The following is a 20094-nucleotide window of genomic DNA, read 5'->3' as shown; positions in this document are numbered from 1 at the left end:
TAATTTGTTGCCACCCAACATAATTGACACAAATCATTTGCATTCTAAATTTCCATGCCTAGGAGTAGATATATCAAGCATGACTAGAAGGACTGTGGGTCTGCGAAACAGGAGCTCCACCTGGATTTCCTGGAAGTTATGGCCAGTTAATGTAGAGAAAGAGGTTTTCAAAATTGTAAGAACTTCAGGACCTTTGTCAGAATTCCATCTCACTCCACAGGACTCCAGCTAACCTCACCCACATAACTGGTGTTGAAAGTTTTATTTTGTTAGAAAATAATGTTACACTGGAAAAACCTATGCTGGTACTCACATTTAATGGGATGGTTGGACTGTCTGTCAGCAATGAAACATTTGGTTATGGAAAAAAGGAAACAACACAAGAAAGAAAGGTGATGATTTAAATGGATAAATATGCATTGTTGCTAACTGACTTTTTAAGGAATTGTGGGTGGGCTTGACATAACGGGGAACATGAACATGGAGATCTGAAAAATAGTGATAGAGAAAACATAATTTCATCTGGTACTACAACTAGAAAGGACCTATGTGAACTACATTCACAGAACAGTGAGTCATAGAGTTCACCAAGGCCAGTGACCAACCAGGTGCTTGTTAAAATGCAGATTCTCATGGCCTTCCCTTTGGAGATGCTGATTCAGGGTGTTAAAATAATTCATGCAGAGGCCATTACACTGGGGTGGCTCCATTGCTCTGGGTTTCTACTAAACAAACTGAAACCCAACTCAGTGTTAACAGGAAAACAACCAATCAGAAACTGCCAACCTACCTCTAGTGGGGCTTTCTACCGGAATCATCCAAATAAGGATACTGATCCACTTTAACTAATAAAATATTTGCCTTGTTTCATGCATTCACCCTAAAAAGCTTTCTCCTCCTGCCCCTTTGGTGGAGCCCTTTAACTGCTTGTGGTCTGGAGCTGCCCAATTCAGGAATCACTGAATGCTCAAATAAATTGTAATATTTTAATGTGCCTCAGTTTGTCTTTTTTTTTTTTTTTTTTTTTTTTTTTTTTTTTTTTTTTTTTGAGACAGGATCTCACTCTGTCATCAGGCTGGAGTGTAGTGATGCAATCATGGCTCACTGCAGCCTCAACCTCCCAGGCTCAGGTGATCCTCCTACCTCAGTCTCCCAAGTAACAGACCACAGGCACGGGCCACACACCTGGCTATTAAAAAAAATTATTTGTAGAGATGGGATCTCCCTATGTTGCTCAGGCTGGTCTTGAACCTCTGGGCTCCAGCGATCCTCTCGCTTTAGCCTCCCAAAGTGGGATTACAAGCGTGAGCTCCTGGCCTCAATTTGTCTTTCAACATGGAAGACTGTGGTGGGAACTGGAAACTTGTATTTTTTTTTTTTTTTTTAACAAGATCTTTGGAGTTTTTATCATCAGGCAGATATGGAAACATTGTTGTAGGTACTCAGAAATGAGATGAATGAATGAAAGACAAAAAAAAAAAAAAAAAAAAAAAAAAAAAAAAAAAAAGGGGATGCCAGAAAGGCAGTCCCAGCCCCTGATTTTGCTGCATGCTCCAGCAGTGTGCCAGGGCTCCTGACCTTGTATAGTTAACTCCCAGATGTGGGAGAAATGGCCTTCAGAAGCAGCTGATAAAAGTTAGGTTTTCAAATGTCACATGGAATAATGCTCCTTCCCCTTTGTCCCGTGTTGGAATGTCATAGTGATATAAAAAGAAAGACTATATCCTTAAGTTAAATGAATGGTAAGTGTTAAAAACAGAAAGAACCCTGTTTAAGTCTCCCTTAGGAAGAAATCTTTTTCTTTGAGTCTTTCCTGCCACCAGACATAAATCCACCCGGTGTAAACCATCATCCCTCTTTAATCTGTCCATAAAGGCACAAGGGAGAAGTGGTGTTGAGAGAAGTATTCTGATCTCCATGTGGACAGTGCAACTAATAATTTCTGTACTATTTGACAACAGCCTAGTTCTTTCTATTCTGTTTTTTTTTTTTTTTTTTTTTTAACTTTGTTTGGTCTCCAGGGGAATTGTTTAATACACTCTATGGCAAATGGGAAGGATATCTCTCCATACAATGTTTAATACCTTGTTACAATGAAAGCCTCAGAAATATGGGAGCCGAGGGGATGGACTGGAATGAGAGAAGGGTAGAATCCATACCTTTGTGCCACTGTAAGATCCTCTAGTTGAGTATGGGCACATGACAGGCTATGGAAGTGGACTGAGAAGACCCAATCACCCCCTTTGTTCAGATTTTATGGCTGCCCATCATCATCATGGGGCTAATTTAGAGTCATTTAATTTCTATAGAGGAGAGAATAGACAACACAGGACAAAAAGGCCCCAGTGAATTTGTTGGAACTTGTCATGCTCTAACTTTGTGACTTAGTTAAAGATTTAATGTGTATTGTTATGGGAGGAAAGTCAACAAACCAGAATTAAGGAAATTTGCAGGATCATCCACTAGTGGTTCTTAAACATTGCTGCATATTAGAAGCACCTGGGGAAGTATGAAATACACAAGTACTCAGGCCTCTCCCCATACCAAGGAAGTCAAAATTTTGGGGGGTGTGATCCAGGCCACACTTTTTTTTAAGTTTCTAAGGTAATTCCAACGTACCACCCAATTTGAGAATCGTTGATTTTCTAGACTGATCATATACTCTGGATCTTTGCTAGTTGTATGTTATTCCTTTTACCTGAAATGTTCCTTCATCCTTTCTTCAGGCAAAGACCTGCTAATCTTTAAAAACTTCACCACAAAGATACCTTCCATTGATAGAGTTAGTTCATTCATTCAATAAATATTTGCTGAAAGTTGGTGTTGCTTCCTTCTCCATGGCACTAGCACTTAGTAACAACACTTCATTAACTTTAGTTATTTGTTATTATTAGTTTTTCTTCTACAGCCTCTGACTTATTTGAAGCCACGATTGTAAATTATTCATCTTTGACTTTTGTAGTACATTTCCTTTCTTTTCCCCCATTTTCCCACATCCCCGGCTTGGGAATCCTAGTCTTACAAACATTCATTGTTGAGTAATTATGAGTTTTAAAATTTTATTATTTTTATTTTTACAACTTTATGGGGTATGTGTGAAATTTTGTTGCATGTATATAATACATACTGATCAAGTCAGGGTATTTAGGGTGTTCATCACCCAAGAACAAAACATTTTTATTAAGTAGAATCACCCTACTCAGCTATCAAACATTGCTTTTATTCCTACAATCTTACTCTATGTTTGTACCCTGTACCCTTTAACCCACTTCTCTTCATCCTTCTCCTTTACCCCCAATCACTCTTCCTAGCATCTGTTATCTATTTTTCCACTCTCTATCCCCATGTGATCAAAATTTTTAGATCCCACATATAAGCGAGAACGTGTGATATTTATCTTTTTGGATAAGTATTTATGTGTATAAATATATGTGATATTTATCTATTTCATTTAAGATAATTACCATCAGTTCCATTCTTGTTACTGCAAATGACATGATTTCATTTTTTTAATGACTGAATAGTACTCCATGGTGTACCACATTTTCTTTATTCATTCACCCACTGAGGGATATTTAAATTGATTCCAGGCCTTTCTATTATGAATAGTGCTATAATAAACATGTGAGTGCAAGTACCCTTTGATACCCTTTTCATTTGTGTAGATACCTAGTAGTGGGATTGTTGGATGTAGTGGTAATTCTATTTTCGGTATTTTGAGAACTCTCCATAGTGTTCTTCATAGTGGCTGGACTAGTTCACATTCCCACCAACTGTGTATAAGAGTTCCCTTTTCTCTGCATCCTCACCAACATCTGTTATTTTTTGTCTTTTTAGTAATAGCCATTCTGACTGGAGTAGGATGATATCTCCTTGTGGTGTTGACTTACATTTCCCTAATGATTACTGATGTTGAGCATTTTTTCATATACCTATTGGCCATGTGGTATGTCTTCTTTTGAGAGATGTCTATTCATGTCCTTTGCCCACTTTTTAATGGGATTGTTTGTTTTTTCCTGTTGTTTGAGTTCCTTGTATATTTTAGGTATTAGTCTCCTGTCTGATAAATAGTTTGCAAATATTTTCTCTCATTCAACAGGTTGTCTGTTCACTCTGTTGATTATTTCTTTTGCTGTGCAGAAGCATTTTAGTTTAATTAAGTCCCATTTGTCATTTTTGTTTTTGTTGCCTGTGCTTTAATGTCTTAGTCATAAATTTTTTGCCTAGATCAATGTCCAGGAGAGTTTTCCCCTAGGCTTTTCTGCTAGCAGTTTTATAGTTTGGGGTCTTATATTTAAGCCTAAAGGCTTAAACAATCCATTTTGAGTTGTTTTTTTTTTTGTATGTAGTGAGAGATATAGTGGTTCAGTTTTATTCTTCTGCATGTGGCTATCAAACTTTCTTAGTACCGTTTATTGAACAAGATTTCATTTCCCCAGTGTAATTTCTTGTCAGCTTTGTCAAAGATCAGTTGTTTGTAAATATGTGGCTTTATTTCTAAGTTCTTTATTCTGCTGCATTGGTTCATACGTCTAATTTTATACCAATACCAGGCTGTTTTAGTTACCATAGCCTTATAATATATTTTGAAGTCAGGTAATGTGATGCCTTCAGATTTATTCTTTTTGCTTAGGATTGCTTTGGCTATTCAGGCTTTTTTTTTCTTTGGTTCCACATGAATCTTAGGAGTCTAGTCACATTCTAATTCTGTGAAGAATGGCATTGGTATTTTGATAGGGATTGCACTGAATCTGTAGATTGCTTTGGACAACATGGTTATTTTAAATAATATTAATTCTTTCAATTCATGAAAATGGGATTTTTGTTTGTTTGTTTTTTGGTGTCCTCTTTGATTTATTTATTTTTCTCCTTTTTCTTTTTTTTAACTCCTGCTTTGTCGCCCAGGCTGGAGTGCAGTGGTACAATCACAGCTCACTGCAGCTTTGACTTCCTGGGTTTAGGCAATCTTTCTGCCTAGGCCTCCCAAGTAGCTTGTATGCCACCATGCTCAGCTGATTAAGAATTTTTTTGTAGAGACAGGTCTTACTATGTTGCCCAGGCTAGTCTTGAACTCCTGGGCTCAAATGATCCTCCTTCCTCAGCCTCTCAAAGTGCTGGGATTACAGGCATGAGCCACTGTGCCTCGTCTTCAATTTCATCATTGTTTTGTAGTTTTCCTTGTAGAGATCGCTCACCGCCTTGCTTAAATTTATTACTAGGTATTTTTTTTGTAGCTATTGTAAATGGAATTGCCTTCTTGATTTTCTTCTCAGCTAGATCATTATTGCTGTATAGAAATGCTACTGATTTTTGTACATTAATCTTGTATACTACAACTTAATGAATTCATTTACCAAATCTGAGTTTTTTGGTGGAGTTTTAAGGTTTTTCTAGGTATAAGATCATATCATCAGCACAGAGGGATAATTTGATTTCCTATTTTCTAATTTGGATGCCTTTTATTCACTTATCTTGCGTGATTGCTCTGGCTATGGCTTCCAATACTATCGTGAATAAGAATAATGAAAGTGGACATCCTTGTCTTGTTCCTTTCTCTCTCTCTCGTGCCTGCCTTTCTTTCCCTCCCTCCCTCCCTTCCCTCCTTCCTTCCTTCCTTCCTTCCTTCCTTCCTTTTTCTCTCTCTCTCTTTTCTTTTCTTTTTTTATTTTGTTGCTTTTTTCTCCTTGTCCATTTTAGGTATTAGTGTGATGCTAGCCTCATAGAATAAATTAGGGAGAATTCCCTCCTCTTTGGCTTTTCGGAATAGATTCAGGGGGATTGGTATTAGTTCTCCTTTGCACATTTGGGTGAATTTGACTGTGGATCCATCCTGTCTTGGGATTTTCTCTATTGGGAGCCTTTTGTTACTGATTTAATAATAATACTCTTTATTGGTCTGTTTAGATTTTACATGTCTTCCTGATTCAATCTTGGTAGATTGTATGTTTCCAGGAATTTATTCATTTTTTTTCTAGGTTTTTCAGTTTGTCAGTGTATAGTTGTTTTCCATAGTTGGTGATGATTTTTAAAAATTTCTGTCATATCAATTGTACTGCCCCTTTTTTCATGTCTTATTTTGTTTATTTGGGTCTTCTTTCACTTTTCTTGATTAATCTAGCTAGTGGTTTATGGATTGTTTTATCTTTTGAAGAACCAATTTTCATTTCATTGATCCTTTTTTTTAAAGTCTCTATTTCATTTAGTTCTTCTCTGGTCTTAATTATTTTGAGTTTGGTTTGGTTTTACTTTTCCAGTTTCTTGAGGTGTCTTGTTAGATTGTTAATTTGTCATCTTTCTACTTTTTTGATGTAGGCATTTATTACTATAAACTTTCCTTTTAGCACTGCTTTTGCTGTATTCTTCAGGTTTCAGTATGTTGTATTTGTATTTTCATTTGTTTCAAGAATTTTTTAAAATTTGCATCTTAATTTATTCTTTGACCCAGTGGTTATTCAGAAGCATGTTGTTTAATTTCCATGTATTCATATAGTTTCCAAAGTTCCTCTTGGGGTTAATTTCTAGTTTTACTCCGTTGTGACCTGGGAAGATACTTGATATGAGTTTGATTTTTAAAAATATGTTGAGATTTGTTTTGTGGCCTAACATATGGTCTATTTTGATAAAGTTCCATGTGCTGATGAGAAGAATGTGTATTCTGCAGTTGTTGGATAGAATGCTCTGAAAATGTCTGTTAGGTTCACTTGTTCTAAAGTCTAGTTTAAATTCAATTTTTTTTTTTATTGATTTTCTGTCTAGATGATCTGTCTAATGCTGAAAATGGGGTGTTGAAGTCTCTCACTATTATATTACAGTCTATCTCTGTATATAGATCTAGTAATATTTGTTTTATGAATCTAGTTCTCCAGTGTTGAGCACATATATATTTAGAATTGTTATATATTCTTGTTGCATTGATCCTTTTATCTTCATATAATTCCCTTCTTTTTTGTTTTCTCCTGTTCTTGACTTAAAGTCAGCTTTGCTTGATATAAGTACAGATATCCCTGCTTGCTTTTGGTTTTTGTTTGCATGGAATATCTTTTCCCATTCCTTTACTTTCTCAGTCTATATGTGTCTTTACTGGTAAGGTGGGCTTTTTCAGTCTGTATGCTGATAGGTGTATATGCTGCTAAGCAGAATATGGTTGCATCGTTTAAAAAAGTCTATTCTATGTCTTTTATGTGGATGCTTTAATCTGCTTATGTTCAAGGATATGTGCGGCTTTGTTCCTGTCATATTGTTAGCTGTTTTCTGGTTGTTTTTTGTATTCTTTGCTCTTTTGTTTTTCTCTTATTGTTTGTAATCGTGGTTTGGTGAATTTCTATAGTGATACCATTTGAGTCCTTTCTCTTTCCCTTCTTTGTGTGATTGCTTTACTAGTGAGTTTTATAATTTTGTGTGTTTTCATGATGGTAAATGTCATCCTTTCACTTCCAGGTTTAGGATTCCCTTGAGCATTTCTCATAGAACCAGTTTAGTGATAATGAATTCCCTCAGCATTTGCTTGTCTGATAAATATTTTATTTCTCCTTCACTTATGAAGGATTACTTGGTGGATATGGTATTCTTGGCTGCCAGTTTTTTCTTCTCTTTCAGCACTTTGAATATACTATCCCATTCTCTTCTGGTCTGCAAAGTTTCTGCTGAGAAATTTGCTGTTAGTCTCATAGGGATTCCCTTATAGCTGTCTAGGTGTTTTCTCTTCCTGTTTTAAGATTTGCTCTTTATTTTGACAGTCTGATTATAATATGCGTTGGAGAAGGCCTTTTTGCATTGTATCTTCCTTGGGATCATTTAGCCTCCTTTATCTGAATGTCTAAATTTCTTGCTAGACTTGGAAAGTTTCCATCTATTTTTTTGGTAAATATATTTTCTAATCCTTTCATTGTGCCTATTTATTCTTGGGATACTAATAATTCATGTATTTGGTCACTTTATGTTGTACCAAATATCATAAAGGCCTTGCTCAGTTTTTCAATGTTTGTTTCTTTATTTTGTCCGACTGGGTTATTTAAAAAAAATCCTGTGCTCAAGTTCTAAGATTCTTTCTTCTTCCTAATCTAGTCTGTTGTTTAAGCTTTCAAATGTATTTTATATTTCTTCTTGAATTTCTATTAGGTTCTGTTTAAAAAAGTCAGTACGTATCTTTCTGATAATTTTTTGTATACAGTGAGAGATAGCAATCCTGAATTGTTTTCCTGATTTGTTTGTATTGTTTTTCCAAATTCTCTTTCATTTCACTGACTTCTTGAAAATTAATATTTTGAATTCTTTATCTAGAAGCTTTATTTTTTTTTAAGAAGCTTTATTTTTAATTAAGATCAATTTCTGGACAATTATTATGGTCCTTTTCAGGTATCATATTTCCTTGCTTTTTCATGTTTCCTGTATCCTTACATTGATATTTGCACATCTGCTGTAACAGTCACTTCTTTCTGTTTTTCTATTTGCTTTCATAGTGGAAGACTTTTTCCTGAAGATGAATCTGTGGTGTTGGTTAGGCAAGGCATATAGGCTTTGATTCTGGGTATGTGCAATACTGTATTCTCTGTATGATTTCTTTGACTATAAACAGTGTTAGTGCTTTCTTGCATTTACACGGAGGGTTAGGGTGAATTTATTAGTGGAGGCTTTGATAAAGTTGTGCTGGAGACTGGTAAGCCATGTGGGCTAGGCTTTAGGCTTCAGTAATGGTAGTAGTAGGCTGAACATGCCTGTCTTTTTGCCCACGGTGGTGTATGCTGGCATCTGTATTGGCAGTTCCCAGTAGGCCTATGGTGGGCCTTCAGGTGGCTTGCATGGATTCCAGTAGTGGCAGTGGCGGGCTGGGTGGGTTAACAGATTCTTGGGTGCCTGGGAAACCAGGGTGGTATGGGCTATCATGGTGGCAGTGGTGGGCTGACCCTCTGTGTCCTGAGCAGTGCAAGCTGATATTGGTGCTGGCTGCAGTGCAGGGCTGCTCCCAACATCCCCAGACATGCTACTCTCAAGCTCTTCTCTTTGTTGCAGCAGTTGTGTAGTGCCACGCAGAGGGAGGGAGGGGCACTGCCTCATGCACAAGCCCAGGCATGAGAGCCAAGCTGCCATGGGGGGTTGGGGTCAGAGTCACCACTCACCATCCTAGACAGGTAACCTTCCAGCTCTCCCTTGGACAAGCCTCCAGCAGCAGTAGGAGTGGGTGTGTGGAGAGAGAGGAGCATTCCTGTTCTCTATGCAAGAGCCTGAGCCCAGAGGCTACTCCACTGGTAAAGAGGATGTCACTTTTTGGAGATGTGACTGCTAGATGTCACATCTAGCAGTTTGTGCCACTGCTGGGGCAGGGTCTCTTCACACAGCCCAAGGTAGGGAGTTTTCAGGCTCTGGAAAGTACATTCTTTGGTTTCCTTTGTCCCAGGGGCTGCCTTTTGCTACATGACACCATCTTTTTCCCTGGGGAGCACTACTCCTTGTGAGCTAGAGTACTAGAGACCTTGCAGTACATTTGGGTCCAGCCAGTGCTGTGCTGCTATAGCCTTCTGAGTGGATCCTGGGGAATGTCGGTGGGAGCTCCCAGGATGTGGAGATATAGGGGCTGTTTTCCCAGAGCAAGATGCCGTTCCATGATAGCTACTCCCCAAATGGGTTCCTGCCAACTGATATGTCTCAGCAGGGTTTGAATGACACAGGGCGAGTTCTCTGTTGGGTGTAATGCTCTTGCAGGGTCTCCAGATCACTGCTCATGCTAGTGTCAGGGTTCATGTGGGTAGAGAAACTCTCCTGTGGTTCAGATAACAACAGTCGGTGGCAGGGATGTGGACAACTGAAGCTTTCTCACTTACCTTTTCCCCACAATACCAATCCCCTTGCTATTGGTTGATCTTGGTTGAGCCAGCTGCTTGCTTCCTTCCCCTTCTGTGCCTCAGGTATTTTCCTTGAGCTCTATGTTGGATTCTAGTGTTCCCTCTTAGATGTCCTATTTGAGGTATGGTTGTCTATTCACAATTTTTATTCTTTCTGAAGAGGGCAGGTGTCTGATGTCTATAGTTAGCCATCTTGTGGCCTCTTGATTTTAGCCCGGTGAGATCCATATAGGACTTCTATCTACAGAGCTATTATTTTTCTTAAAGTCTACCAAATTGTACAAACTTCAGGCACCATAAAACTTAAATCTTCCTTGGATAGGCCAAAAACCTGAGTACCACTCTCAGCCCTGTGCCTCATTCCCCCAAACTCCTCTGAGATAAGGGGCTGCCCAGGCTGCCTGCTCACTCCTGTCCTCTTCCTGGATCAGCTGGACAACTGGGTCCTTGCCTCCTTCAGAAGCTGGCTAGGGGTCTGCATCTCTCCCTGGGAATGGGAGTGTCCATGGTGGGAACCTCAGATTGGTAGTGGCTGGAGCAAGGAGCAGGTCATATGATGGGCTGACAGGTAGCAGGGTCTGCAAAAATGACTTCTTTTTAAAGGTGTAGTTACTACATTCAATTAATGCAACATTGCTATAATTTGATTTAAAAAAAAATTTTTACTTTAAGTTCCAGAGTACATATGCAGAACATGCAGGTTTGTTACATAGGTATACATGTGCCATGGTGGTTTGCTGCATCTAACAACCTGTCACCTAGGTTTTGAGCCCTGCATGCATTAGCTATTTGTCCTGATGGTCTCCCTCCCCTTGCCCCAGGCTGAAAAGTCTTGGTGTGTGCTATTAACCTCCCTGTGCCCATATGTTCTCATTGTTCAACTCCTACTATGAGTGAGAATATGTGGTGTTTGGTTTTCTGTTTCTGTGTTAGTTTGCTAAGGATGATGGCTGTCAGCTTCACCCATGTCTCTGCAAAGGACATGATCACATTCCTTTTTATGGCAGCACAGTATTCCATTGTGTATATGTACCACATTTTCTTTATTTAGTCTATCATTGATAGGCATTTGGGTTGCTTCCATGTCTTTGCTATTGTGAATAGTGCCACAATAAACATATGTGTGTGTGTATCTTCATAAGATAATGATTTATATTCCTTTGGGTATATACCTAGTAATGGGATTGCTGGGTCAAATGGTATTTCCAGGTCTAGATCCTCAAGGAATCACCACACTGTCTTCCACAATGGTTGAACTAATTTACATTCCCACCAACAGGGTAAAAGCATTCCTATTTCTCCACAGCCTCAACAGCATCTATTGTTTCTTGACTTTTTAGTAATTGCCATTCTGACTGGCATGAGATGGTATCTCATTGTAGTTTTGATTTGCATTTTTCTAATGATCAGTGATGTTGAGCTTTTTTTCATATGTTTGTTGGCCGCATTAATGTCTTTTTCTGAGAAGTGTCTGTTCATGTCATTTGCCCACTTTTTGATGAGGTTGTTTGTTTATTTCTTGTAAATTTGTTTAAGTTCCTTGTAAATTCTGGATATTAGCCCGTTGTCAGACGAGTAGATTGCAAAAATTTTCTCCCATTCTGTAGGTTGTCTGTTCACTCTGATGATAGTTTATTTTGCTGTGCAGAAGCTCTTTAGTTTAGTTAGATCCCAGTTGTCAGTTTTAGCCTTCGTTGCAATTGCTTTTGGCGTTTTCGTCATGAAGTCTTTGCCCATACCTATGTCATGAATGGTATTGCCTAGTTTTCTTCTAGGATTTTTATAGTTTTAGGTTTTATATTTAAGTCTTTAATTCATCTTGAGTTAATTTTTGTATAAAGTGTAAGGAAGGGGTCTAGCTTCAGTTTTCTGCATATAGCTAGCTAGTTTTCCTAGCACCATTTATTAAATAGGGAATCCTTTCCCCATTGCTTGTTTTGGTCAGGTTTGTCAAAGACAAGATAATTGTAGGTGTGTGGTCTTATTTCTGAGGACTGTATTCTGTTCCATTGATCTATATGTCTGTTTTCGTATCAGTCCTATGCTCTTTTGGTTACTGAAGCCTTGTAGTATGGTTTAAAGTCAGGTAGTGTGATGCCTCCAGCTTTGTTCTTTTTACTTAGGATTTTCTGGGCTATACAGGCTCTTTTTTGGTTTCATATGAATTTTTAAGTAGTTTTTTCTAATTCTCTGAAGAATGTCAATGGTAGTTTGATGGGAGTAGCATTGAATCTATAAATTACCTTGGGCAGTAGGGCCATTTTCATGATATTGATTCTTCCTATCCAAGAGCATGGATTGCTTTTCCATTTGTTTATATCCTCTCTTATTTCTTTGAGCAATGGTTTGTAGTTCTTGAAGAGGTCCTTCATGTTCCTTGTTAGCTGAATTCCTAGGTATTTTATTCTTTGTAGCAATTGTGAATGGGAGTTCATTCATGACTTGGCTCTCTGCTTGTATATTGTTGGTGTGTAGAAATGATTGTAACTTTTGCACATTGATTTTGTATCCTGAGACTTTGCTGATGCTGCATCAACTTAAGGAGCTTTTGAGTTGAGATGATGGGGTTTTCCAAACATAGGATCATCTTGTTTGCAAACAGAGACAGTTTGACATCCTCTCTTCTGATTTGAATATGCTTTATTTCTTTCTCTTGCCTGATTGCCCTGGCCAGAACTTTCAATCCTATGTTGAATAGGAGTGGTGAGAGAGGGCATCCTTGTCTTGTGCTGGTTTTCAAAGGGAATGCTTCCAGCTTTTTCCCATTCTGCATGATATTGGCTGAGAGTTTGTCATAAATAGTTCTTATTATTTTGAGATATGTCCCATTAATACCTAGTTTATTGAGAGTTTTTAACCTGAGGGGATGTTAAATTTTATTGAAGGCCTTTTCTGCTTCTATTGAGATAATCATGTGGCTTTTGTCATTGGTTCTGTTTATGTGATGGATTACTTTTATTGATTTACATATGTTGAACCAGCCTTGCATCCCAGGGATGAAGCTCAGTTGATCTTGGTGGATAAGCTTTTTGATGCACTGCTGGATTCAGTTTGCCGGTATTTTATTGGGGATTTCAGCATGATGCTTATCAGGGATATTGGCCTGAAGTTTTCTTTTTTGTTGTTGTGTCTCTGCCAGGTTTTGGTATCAGGATGATGCTGGCCTCATAAAATGAGTGACTCATAAAAGAGTCGCTCCTTTTCAGTTGTTTGGAATAGTTTCAGAAGAAATGGTACTAGCTCTTCTTTGTATCTCTGGTAGAATTCAGCTGTGAATCCATCTGGTTATGGGCTTTTTCTGGTTGGTAGGTTGTTTATTAGTGCCTCAACTTCAGACTTGTTATTGGTCTACTCAGAGCTTTGACTTCTTCCTGGTTTAGTCTTGGGAGGGTGTATGTGTCCAGGAATTTATCCATTTCTTCTAGATTTTCTAGCTTATTTGCATAGAGGTGTTTACAGTATTCTCTGATGGTAGTTTGTATTTCTCTGGGGTCAATGGTGATATCCCATTTATCATATTTTATTGTGTCTATTTGATCTTCTCTTTTCTTCTCTATTAGTCTAGCGAGTGGCCTATTTTATTAATTTTTTTTAAGAAACAAGCTCCTGGATTTATTGATTTTTTGAAGCATTTTTCATGTCTCTATCTCCTTCAGTTCTGCTCTGATCTTAGTTTTCTCTTGTCTTCTGCTACCTTTTGGATTTGTTTGCTTTTGCTTCTCTAGTTCTTTTAATTGTGATGCTAGGGTGTCAGTTTGTGATCTTTCTAGCTTTCTGATGTGGGCATTTAGTGCTATAAATTTCCTTCTTTTTTTTTTTTTTTTGAGACAGAGTCTTGCTTTGTCATCCAGACTGGAGTGCAGTAGCACAATCTCAACTCGCTGTACCTCTGCCTCCCAGGTTCACGGGATTCTCTTGCCTCAGGCTCCTGAGTAGCTGGGATTACAGGCACGTGCCACCATGCCCAGCTAATTTTTGTATTTTTAGTACAGACAGGGCTTCACTATCTTGGCCAGGCTGGTCTTGAACTCCTGACTTCCTGATCCACCCACCTCAGCCTCCCAAAGTGCTGGGATTATAGGTGTGAGCCACTGCGCCTGGCCTAAATTCCCCTCTTAACACTGCTTTAGCAGTATCCCAGAGATTCTGGTATGTTGTCTCTTTGTTCTTGTTGATTTTGAAGAAATTCTTGATTTCTGCCTTAATTTCATTATTTAACCAGGAGTCATTCAGGAGCAGGTTGTTCAATTTCCATGTAGTTGTGTGGTTTTGAGTGAGTTTCTTAATCTTGAGTTCTAATTGGATTGCACTGTGGCCTGAGAGACTGTTATGATTTCCATTCTTTCTTCATTTGCTGAGGAGTGTTTTACTTCCAATTATGTGGTCAATTTTAGAGTAAGTGCCATGTGGCACTGAGAAGAATGTATAGTCTTTTGTTTTGGGGTGGAGAGTTCTGTAGATATTTGTTAGGTCCACTTGATCCTGAGCTGAGTTCAATTTCTGAATATCCTTGTTAATTTTCTGTCTGATTGATTTGTCTAATATTGACAGTGGGGTGTTAAAGTCTCCCACTATTATTGTGTGGGAGTCTAAGTCTCTTTGTAGGTATCTGTGAACTTGTTTTATTAATCTGGATGCTCCTGTATTGGGTGCATATATACTAAGGATAGTTAGCTCCTCTTGTTGAATTGATCCCTTTACTATTAGGTAATGCTTTTGTCTTTTTTGGTCTTTGTTGGTTTAAAGTCTGTTTTGTCAGAAACTAGGATTGCAACCCCTTCTTTTTTCTGCTTTCCATTTGCTTAGTAAATTTTCCTCCATCCCTTTATTTTGAGCCTGTTTGTGTCTTTGTATGGGTTATGGGTCTCTTGAATACAGTACACTGATGGGTCTTGACTCTTTATCCAATTTGCCATTCTGTGTCTTTTAATTGGGGCATTTAGCCCATTTTCATTTAAAGTTAATATTGTTACTTGTTAATTTGATCCTGTCATCATAATGCTAGCTGGTTATTTTTGCACACTAGTTGATGCAGTTTCTTCATAGTGTCATTGGCCTTTATATTTTGGTGTGTTTTTGCAGTGGTTGGTACAGGTTTTTCCTTCTCATATTTAGTGCTTTCTTCAGGAGCTCTACAAGGCAGGCCTAGTGGTGATGAATTCCCTCAGCATTTGCTTGTCTGAAAAGGATTTTATTTCTCCTTCACTTACGAATATGACATTCTGAGTTGAAAATTATTTTCTTTAAGAATCTTGTATATTGGCCCCCAATCTCCTCTAGCTTGTAGAGTTTCTGCTGAGAGGTCTGCTGTTAGTCTGATGGGCTTCCCTTTGTAGATGACCTGGCCTTTTTCTCTAGCTGCTCTTAACATTTTCGCCTTCACCTCCACTTGGATAATCTGATGATTATGTGTCTTGGGGTTGATCTTCTCATAGAGTATCTTAGTAGGGTTCTCTGTATTTCCTGAATTTGAATGTTGGCTTGTCTTGCTAGGTCGAAGTTCTCCTGGATAATATTCTTAAGTGTGTTTTCCAACTTCTTCCATTCTCCGCATCTCTTTCAGGTACTCCAATCAGTCATAGGTTCAGTCTTTTTACATAGTCCCATAGTTCTCAGAAGTTTTGTTCATTCCTTTTCATTCTTTTTTCTCTAATCTTGTTTGCCTGCTTTATTTTAGCAAGATAATCTTCAGTCTCTGATATTCTTTCTCCTGCTTGATTGATTCAGCTATCTTGTGTGTGCTTCATGAAGTTCTCATGCTGTGTTTTTTAGTTCCATTAAGTCATTTATGTGCCTTTCTAAACTGGTTTTTCTAGTTAGCAGCTCCTGTAACATTTTATCATGGTTCTTAGCTTCTTTGCATTGGGTTAGAACATGCTCCTTTGGCTCAGTGAATTTTGTTATTTCCCACCTTCTGTGGCATACTTCTGTCAATTTGTCCATCTCATCCTCTGTCCAGTTCTGTGTCCTTACTGGAAAGGTGTCACAATCATTTGGAGGAGAAGAGTCACTCTGGCCTTTGGGTTTTTCAGTGGTGGTTTTTTTTTTTATTCTTTCTCATCTTCATGAGTTTTTCTAGTTTCAATCTTTGAGGCTGCTGACCCTTGGATGAGGTTTTTGTGGGGACTTATTTTGTTGATGCTGTTGTATTGCTTTCTGCTTTTTTTGTTTTTCTTTCTATAGTTAGGTCCCTCTTCTGTGGGGCTACTGTGGTTTGCTGGGGGTTCACTTCAGGCCCTATTAATCTGCTCCCATGCCTAGAAATGTCACTTGAGGAGGTTGGAGAACAGCAAGGATGGATGTCTGCTCTTTCCTCTGGGATCACTGACCTTGAGGGGCACCAACCTGATGCCAGTAGGAATGCTCCTGTATAGGGTGTCTGACCACCCTGTTTTTGGGGGGGAAGTCTCACCCAGTTGGCATGGGAAGCAGGACCCATTTAATGAAGTACTTTGGCTGTCCTTTGGTGGAGGGGGTGTGCTGCTCTGGGGGGAAACCCACTCATCTGGATGCCAAGATTCTCCAGAGCTAGGAGGAGGAAAGACTAAGTCTGTTGGTCCATGGAGACTATGGCCACCCTCCCCACAGGGGCTCAGGCCCAGGGAGATCAGAGTTCTACCCCTGAGCCCCTGGCTGGAGTTCCTGCAGGGAGGCCCCACCCTGTCAGGAGGGATGGGTCAGGGTCCCTACTGAAGAGGCAGTCTGACTGTGGTCTGCCACAGCTGGTGTGCTGGGCTTGGGGGAATACCTCTTGGGACCAAGCTATCCAGCCTCCCTGGCTCCAGCAGGGGAAAGCACAGCCTGGAGCTATAGTGATGGGTGCTGCCCTTACCCCTTCTGGAGCTTAGTGTGTTAGGTGGCTAGCAGCTGCAGTGATGGCTGCCATGCGTCCCCCAAGGAGCTCAGGCGGCTTAGACAACAGGCAGCCGTACCTGTGGTGATGGCTGCGCCTCCCTCCAGGAACTCGCCAGGCTTAGCCAAATTCCAGCCAAGTGGGTGCTGAGAATCTGTATGATTCCATGACTGGTATCCAAGGCCCTGGTGATGGGCTTACGAGTGGGATCTTCCAATATGTGGATTGCACGGTTCCATGGAAAAAGCATGGTTTCCTAGGCTGGGTAACATGCTCACTCACTGCTTCCTTTGGCTGGGGATGGGGGCTCCCCTGCCCTGTGTGGCTCTAAGGTGGACTACTGCACCACACTGCCCTTCCTTCCTCTCCATGGGTCATACCACCTGCCTAGTCAGTTCTGATGACAGAACCTGGATACCTCAGTTGCTGTGCAGGATTCACATGCTGTTTTGGTTCTTTTTGATGGGAGCCTTGGATCACCACTGCTTCTAGTTGGCCATCTTGGCCCTGCCCTATAGTTTGATTTTGAAAAGTCAAATTATGTTCTCGGATTTGTTTGTAATGCTCTTCTCAGAGGTGACCTTTATTTTGTGTCTTTTGCTTGCATTGCATTGAAAGTGAGGATAAAATTGAGAAGAAGAGGTTCCTCTTTCTCTCCCTTTACCTGCCCTGACAAACTCAAGCTTTCTTCTCTGCAATGGGAACCTGCCTGGAAGCTTTTGTGTTTCGTTAGCCTTGAACTTGTCACTTTTAAAATGATGAAGTTGGGTACAGGTAAGGTTCTCAAGCTTCTGAAATTAGTTTTCCTTTCTTTAAAACTCTTTGTTTTATTGTGGAGAAGCACACTGGGTTAATTCATATTTGAGATAATTCTTATAGAAAAAAGATGTCTTCGTTTGGATTCTCTCTGAATCAGATCCTGAAACAAGGATTTGGGGGCAAGTAGTTTATTTTTGAAGGGGTCCCTGGAAGCACCATGAAGGAGTAGGATTATGGGATGGAGACCTGTGAAAAGTCAAAAGAGAGTGCATTCAGGAGTGGTTACCACCGTGGGTACCTGGGACTCAATCCTGCTGGAGACCCTCTAAGAAACTGTAGTTGCTACAAGGGGTAAGAAAGCTGGGACATTTATTTACCATTTTCCATCTTTTACAGGTTGAAGTTTATGTCTGGAGAAATTAACTCTCCACTATTTCTGGCCTACCTGGATATGGGCAGCACATGCTCTTCAGGCAGAGGAAGTCCAGAGTCAAAGAGACACAAATGCTTGAGGTAGGAACTCATTGGTTTGTGAAGTGAACTGTCTGCCAAAGCAGTAGGCAACCAATGCTACAGGAGTGGGTCAGGGAATATGGGTGAGGCACCAACTGTCTGTGTCAGAAGACTATTGTTTTCAGATATGAGGAAGTTAGACTTACACTCCCTAAAGTTGTACTCTGTTAGTGGCCATAAAAATAGATCAGTAATGCTTTGTGCTTTTTGTGGATAATTCCTGTTCATCCACCAAATCTCCATTTAGAGCCAATCTACCTGAACTTAATTTATCCTTGTAATTCTACACAGGCTGTTCTTGTATTGACCCTAATCATTGTCTCTTGGTGGTCTACCTACCCAGAAAGTATGCTGTTTCCTGACTGCCCACCAGAGCTCCCAAATAAGCCATATCAGAATGCAAGGATAATTTAATTTCATCTTTAGCACCCCCTTTCACCCTCAAAGTGTTTGTTTCTTAGTAAGGAGTATATGTGTTGGGGAGTGGGTGTTTGAACATGGCAATAAATCTACACAGTGGCTCCCACTGATGTTCAGCCATGTTCTGAACATGTTATAATTACTGGTGGGCACAGCCTGTCAGAAGTCTGTTTGTACAAAGATTTAAGATCATCCTGGGAGATAATTATTATAAGGGGTGAGGAAGTTAGGGGTGACAGCTTGATCCAGTAATAAGTCTTAGTCATCAGAAGAGGGGGGCTATTCTGAGAATGGTGTGGTGTCTGTGACTCAGATTTGTCTCCATTTCTGGCCTCCCTTTAGATCATGTCTCAGTCTTTTAGAGAGTTAAGGGTAAAGTTATAAATGAATACTAAATGAGTTGTTTTGCTAAAACTGTTGGATACTGGAAGTACCAGTAAGATTACTGGAGATCTCTCTAACAGAATGTAGTACAATCTAAAGAGAAAGGACTTATCTTCCAGTTTCAACAATGTCCTTGGAGAGGGCCAGAAAAGAGCAAGAGGAATTGGAAGCCACACGGTATCTGACAAGGCTTGTCCATTATCACAGGTGAGATGCACCCAGGGATTTGCCAGAACTACTTGGGCAGTTTTGAGTGATGGCTGCATCCCAGGGAAAGCCATAAAATCTGGGTTAGCTGATTAATGCGACCTTATTTGTTCCCACAGGCTGATAAGAACTGGGCAAACTCAAGCTGCAGATGGAACATTCTGATAGATATGGACAAATCCTTTCATTTCTTTTCCACAATCAAGTTTAGGATAGACATATACTGCCTGGTCCATAGTAGTTACTTATACTAGATATCCGTTAAATGAATTAACTTTTCTCATATTTGATACACAACAGGAGTGAGCAAGAATTGAACGGATCCCTGAAAAATTTCTAGTCCCCTTGAGGTAAGGGAACCATTACTTCTTTCTTATTTGCTATGCCTTACAGAAATAAAGTCATGTGATTTTGTTTTGTTTTAAAAAACATTAACAGATATCTAAGTGACTGTGTCAGCCAGGTATGGTGGCTTACTCCTGCAATCCAAGCACTTTGGGAGGCTGAGGAGAGAGGATTGCTTGAGTCCAGGAGTTTGTGACCAGCTTGGGCAATACAGGGAGACATCATTTTTACAAAAAAATAAAATATTTGCCAGGCACGGTGGTGTGCACCTGTTGTCCCAGCTACTAGGGATGCTGAGGTGGGAGGATTGCTTGTGTGGGAGTTCGAGGCTGCAATGAGCCGTGATTGTGCCAATACACTCCAGCCTGGATGACAGAGTGAGACCCTGTCTCATAGATAAGTAAATAAATGACTTCATCATTGTGAAAACTTCAGAAAAATGAATTCACTGGTGGATTAGTTTAATTGATTACCCTCAGTTTGTCATCACTTGCTAACAGTGTGTCTTTGGACAAGTTACCTAACATCTCAGAACCTCAGATTCTTCTGTAAAATTGAGATAACATTACCTACCTAATAATTATGTACATAAAGTGCTTGGTATAGCATATAGGACATGAAATAATTATAATAAGTAATTATAATGATAACGACAATCATCATTGTCATCTTTTAGATAATCTATGGCGATGCTAAATAAGATCCACCTAGGGAACTGCCTCTACTTTGTTCTTTGTTTTTTAGTTGGTTTTCTGCCTAAGAATAAATATGTAA

The 20094-nt window shown here is 39.5% G+C and overlaps 1 long non-coding RNA gene across 1 annotated transcript in view; it reads left to right on the top strand.

Moving 5' to 3' along the window:
• The window catches only part of LOC108544291 (uncharacterized), a 238320-nt gene that overhangs the window by 148968 nt on the left and 69258 nt on the right, over nucleotides 1-20094 (top strand). Inside the window, exons 2-4 of the long non-coding RNA XR_001889792.1 lie at nucleotides 17848-17964; nucleotides 18888-18975; nucleotides 19276-19325. This is a non-coding gene — a long non-coding RNA (uncharacterized LOC108544291). The remainder of the gene's footprint in view (nucleotides 1-17847; nucleotides 17965-18887; nucleotides 18976-19275; nucleotides 19326-20094) is intronic.

Source organism: Rhinopithecus bieti, unplaced genomic scaffold, assembly GCF_001698545.2.
Source record: "Rhinopithecus bieti isolate Rb0 unplaced genomic scaffold, ASM169854v2 scaffold_26425, whole genome shotgun sequence".
Classification (NCBI taxonomy): Eukaryota; Metazoa; Chordata; class Mammalia; order Primates; family Cercopithecidae; genus Rhinopithecus; species Rhinopithecus bieti.
This window is presented reverse-complemented; position numbering and strand designations above follow the sequence as displayed.